Raw genomic sequence first — 6000 nt, 5'->3', positions numbered from 1 at the left:
GAAAGGACATTCTAGATAATTCATGAGATTGGGCTGTGTTTTTCAGAGCACAAAGTTCAGCAGATGTTAACTGGAAGTTTAGGTAAAAAAAGTTCTATGATTCAACAATATTGGAAAAAATAGTTTTTAAAAGTCTCTCTCTTGAATTTACAATGCATATTAGTATATTAGAGATTCTGGAAACCCTTGGGGTAAAAACACTTTATTTTTCTTTAAATCCATTATTTACAAATGATTTTATTGAATATGGACTTTTCTGCATACCAATTAATATTGAGTGTGTGTGTGTGTGTGTATATATATATGTGTGTGTGTGTGTGTGTGTGTGTGTGTGTGTGTATCTCCTTGGAGCACAGTTTAGATTGAGAAACCTGGCTTAACATTCTCTTCAGTTTCTCCAAATTTCAACACATTTGCAAAAGAAAAATGCTTTGCAAAAGTGGTTTCATAATGTATTAGTCACAATCATACTGACTACACTTTAGTAACAAATAAATCCTGAGATCTTAGTGAATTAATCCCCAAAAGGTTTATTTATCTCTCATATCACAGTCCGATGCTCGTCAAGTGGCTTTTTTTGCTGCTTCTCTTCTAAAAGTGACTCGGGGATCTGAGTTGCTTCAATTTATCCATCTTGTACTTCCACCATTTCACACTTTGTTTCTTTGAACCTCAAAGACAAGAGAGAGGAACATATAAACACCATCCCATTCTTACTTGTCTCAAACCAGAAATGGAACATCGCTTCAGTCCTTCTCGCATTCCCATTGGCAAGACCTGAGTTATATGGTTCCAACCTAACAGCAAGATAGGCCATGTAATCTTCCTTTGTGCTCCAGGAAAAGAAATGGTGTGGCTAACAAATAGCATTTTCCCTGGCACACATCATAAGTATTTTCATAACAAGAGAAAAAAAGAGGTGACAAGAAGGGGCTCTCATGTTTGCATACTGGTTCTCCATTGCCATTTCTGATATTTCCATTCATGCTCAAGATGCATTCATTCACTTAGTTGACAAGTGTACCTGAATGCCTGCTATGTGACAGATATATGTGTCTGGGCATTAGGGTGCATTAGTAAATATGAAAGGTAAAACCTAGCCCTCATGAATTTTAGAATAAGAAAATGTTCTTTTTTTCTCCTAAATACTCATTATTTTCATCTGCAAAGCAGTGTTTGAAGATAGCTATTACATATCTGTCATTGTGGTCAAAATATAGTATCTTGACTTCTATTTAGATCATAGATCTAAAAGAAAGACTGTTAGACTTTAAATGAATATGTATTAAATGGCTAAATTTATCTTTAAAATCCCCTATTACACTTCACAGCATGTTTTCTTTTTTTGAAAAGTTTCAAAGAAACAGAAAAATCACAGTGATATGATAAGCAAATGTACAGGAATGATTTAAATTTTGAATCATTTTACAATATTTATTTCATTTTTTTCTTATAGAAATAATACTCTCTGGACATAGCAAAACGCAGAGATTGGTTTATATGCTTCCTGTATTTTTTTATATTTTCTTATGCATTTGTTCATATTCACAGAGAGTAGGTAATTATTTTGTGAATTTTTAAAATATGCCTAAATTTCATACATGACAAAGACATGAATTATTGTCCTTATGGTACGTAATGTAGGAGCCAAGGAAAAACTTTCCCTTTGCCCTCTGAAGGTTTGCTAAAAATCAGCTGACAAGCAGTAGATTAGTAGGAGAAAAGTCATACAAAATTTATTTTAACGTGCATAGCATGTGTAATCACAGGAGAATGATTACCTAATAACCCCATGCAGTACAAAAGTTTATACACCCATCTTCATAGGGGAAGGGGAGATAGGGGAAATGTGGCAATTTGAAAGATAATAAATGATTTTTATGGGAAATTAATGGCCTTGGAGAATATAGGATGGCCTAGGACAAAGTCTGTTGGGCCCACAGAGCAGGCAATGGCTGTGGTAAATGATTCTCTTTGACATACTAATGGGACCAAAATAGAAGACAATGGTTTGTGGCAAAAGTCCATCCAGCGGTGTTGACAGGCTTCAGTCTTTCTTCCTGTGATGTGAGTTAAGTGAATGAAAACGCAAGGAAGGGACCAGAGGTATTTGTTTTCTCTTTTGGAGGACCCGGAGTTTAGGAAGATAAGAGGAACAGCTTTATCCTGTGCTTCGGGAGAGTCAGAGGATTGAGAGACAGGAGGGCCAAGCAGAGCAGAGAGATCTTGTGGCCTCTTCTTTAGTTCAGCGTGTCAAAGCACCACGAATTAATAAACATGTGTTGATTGAATAAAGAAACATAAGATCAAATAAAGAAACATCAAGGATATTCAGCAACTTATTTTTACATAATCAAAATACAGTTTATTAGATTGTAACACACGTGCAGAGAAACACACAATAATTGGTAGATATTGTGATAGGCAGAATTCTAAAGATATCCACCCAAGTTTCCTGTCTTCTTGTTATTCAGTCAAATACTAATCTGGATATTGCTGTGAAGGGACTTTGAAAAGCTAATCAACGTTACAGACCTTAAAATAGGGAGAGTATCTTGGATTATATAGGTGGGCCCAATATAAACACGTTAACCCTTAAAGACAGAGAAATTTCTCCAGCTAGACTCACTGATCTGCAGAGAAGAAAGTAAGACAGAAGAAATCAGATAGAAGAGAAGTTGAGAGAGATTTCAAATGGGAGAAGGACTCAACCACCATTGCTGGCTTTGAACATGATGAGGGCCACAGGTCAAGGAATGTGGGCAGCTTTTAGACACTGAGAACAACTCCAGACTGATGGCCTGAAAGGAAATTGAGACCTCAGTCCTACCACCACATGGGGATGATTTTTGTTAATCACCTGAGTGAGCCTAGAAACAGATTTTGTCTTAGAGCCTCCAGAGTGGAATGTAGTGGGCCTACACCTTGATTTCAGCCTTGTGAGGCTGTACGCAGAGAAACAGCTAAGCCTGGACTTCTGACCCCTGGAAACACTGAGATAATAAGTGGGTGTCATTTAAAGCCATTAGTTTTTGGTAATTTGTTACTGCAGCAATAGAAAAACTATACAAGTTCAAAAAATTATCGCACAATAAATACACTTGCACAGCTATTTTTCAAGCCAAGAAATAAAACCTATTCCTATCACTAACCGCTTTTTGCTCCTCAGATATAATCATGACCTTTACTTCTAACAATAGAGATTAGTTTTGCCTATTTTTGAACTTTATATTAATGGAAGCAGAAGTATGCATTCTGTTGTATCTGGTTTCTATCATTTAATATTATGTGTATGTGATGCATTCATGATTATACCTACACCTATAGTTTGTCATCTTCAGTGTTGTGTGATATTTCATACTGTGAATATATCTCCCTATTTATAGTTTACATAGTCTCAAATTTCATCCTGATCTGCTTTATGCTTTCTTCCCATGTCTTAAGATACATTCAACTTGTGTGGCTCATTTTAGATCATAAGCATTCTCAATGCAAGCATCAATGACCTAAGGGAAAATAGAAATAAAACCAGGGTAGCATTTTCTTATTGGGACTAGTATCAATTTTTGTTCCATTTAAAGAATGAAGACACTCATAGCCTGTTTCTTTGAGAAAAACAACATTATTTCCTGAACGGGTCCTGCACCCCAAATTCCATCCTGGGCTTGTGTGGAGAGGAGTATATGAGAAGGCACCTGAGAGGTAGGGAACAAAGAAAGAAAGGAATATTATAAAATAAACTTCAAGGACACTGCTGTCTTATGAAAAATGTGAAATATGCATAGATGTTAGACTCACTTAAAGATTCTTTAAAAACATGTCAAATCGCAGAGGGAAAACCGAATACTTAAATATTAAAAGCATGAAGAATGAAAGAATAAACCACTAGTAAAAAGAATAAGAAAATTTTCTCAGTAGAGGTGTTTTATGTTAGATTTTGATGAACTAAAAATTAAAAAATATCCCAGACATGCTAACGTATCAATTTGGTACATTTTTGAGAATTGTTTTCCCTAGAAATATAGACAGATTTGTAAAAATGACATAATAAACAAAGGAGGTGGGGAGAGAGAGAGAGTTGGACCAAGAAGAAGCAGTGAAAGGAATAACTTTACATTTCTTATCTATTTCATCATTATATATGTTAGTGTCATATTTAGTAACATAATTCATTTACAAGTAACACAACCAAGACAACCAAGGTTGATATTGCATATCTCATCCTTAGTTATACTACCTAGCATGGAAACAATTCTCTGGATTGTAAACCATTCTTTTTAAACCTATTTATATGCAGATGTTTCATTTTTGAGGAGATGAAAAAGTAGTTTCATTGACATAGACCAAGGTTTCTCACTCTCAGCACTATTAACATTTTGGGCCAGATAATTCTTTGTTTTTGAATCTATTGTATGCATTTTGGAAATTTTATTGGCATTCCTGGCCTCTACCCATGAGATTTTAGTAGAATCCCTCCCTCCTGAAGGAGAGAAAATTGCCCCTGCTTGAGAACCACTGGCCTAAATTGTCAATTTTTAAAAGTGTGTCATTAACATAGTTTTTCCAAGTCTATTCTTCAACTGCCTATTACTACAGTGAATCTGTGAGCCTGAATGATCTTACAGTTATGAAGGACTATAGTAATCTAGAAGAGTGTTGTACATTTAAAAAATGCGGCATACATAGTCTTTGTTCTCCAGGATGCACCCACATGAGAGAGAGAGCGCGCACACGTATGTGTGTGTGTGTGTGTGTGTGTGTGTGTGTGTACAGTAACTGATAAGAAAAACTGTATCCATGAAAGGATTCTGTGACCATTCTTGAAGATGGTGGGTATGGTCTGGCCACTCAGAGACCTTGTGTGAAACTACCAAGTGTATTGTACCAGTTGCCTGAGGAAATACAAGGGAATACGTACTTGTTTTGGTTAAAGAGCATATCTATTCTAGAATTTGAACGGAAACTAAACAGCAGTTGAGTGCTCATTCCAAGGGGCCAGATCACTGCCTACTGTTTCCTCTTGGAAAGAGTCCAGGTAATATTTGCACATTTTAAGGATTTTGGATTTGACTAGCTTAAATAATTAGAGGCTGGAGCCAACGCTGCAAAAATATTTTCCCAAAATGAACAATGTAAGCCTGTCATCTTTAAGAAAGAACGTTTGCCATTATGGCACACATCTTCCTTAGTTGTTATATAATAGGCTTATTCTTGGAATTGTGCTAAAGATTTAATGCCACAGCTTCACATGCATAATATCTGACACCAGGGATTCCTTGTGCCTTCTGAACACAGCTTAGATAATGAAAGTTTACGAAGGAAGATGAGATGTCTCTATTGTGTTATTTTCCCACTTGCCATTCTTCCCTGACAAGAGTAAACAGAGCACTAAATGAATTGCAGCTATTAATTTCTTGATAAAGGAATAACACTGTAATAAGACCTGCCTTGCTTTATCATCTGAGATTCCTGTGTTTCTCATATATTCACATGCTTGCAATCAAAATCCCTCATTTGGAAATGCTCATAAAAGAAGTATCAAATCCATCTCTACATCAAGAATGAAATATGTAAAAATCAGCTTGGCTCCTTCTTTTTTGTTCTCCTATACACTGATTTAGACATCATTTTTCAGGTTATCTACATATATCTCTAAAATCCTGTGTAACTGTTCAAATGTTGAAAATAAATGAAATAATTATTCTTGTTTTTTTTTAAAAAATAATAAAACAAACTTTAGACCAAATGTGATGCATTATATTGACATAATAAATGTGGACATTAATTAAAGAGCAGCAGAATCCAGCAGAGAAGTTTGCCCTCCATCTGCTTGACCTGAGGTAATAACAATGTTCCATTAACCCAAACTGACAGATTTTCTAGGGTTTGTCTTCGTCTCCAACATTGCTGCTCCTGGTATGAATAACCATATGCGTGACATCATCTATAACATGCCATGTAGAATAAAATTAACTGCTTATGCATTTTGGTTTTTTGTTC

Source organism: Lemur catta, chromosome 10, assembly GCF_020740605.2.
Source record: "Lemur catta isolate mLemCat1 chromosome 10, mLemCat1.pri, whole genome shotgun sequence".
NCBI lineage: Eukaryota > Metazoa > Chordata > Mammalia > Primates > Lemuridae > Lemur > Lemur catta.
The sequence above is the reverse complement of the archived record's forward strand: the minus strand, read 5'-3'. Positions refer to the sequence as shown.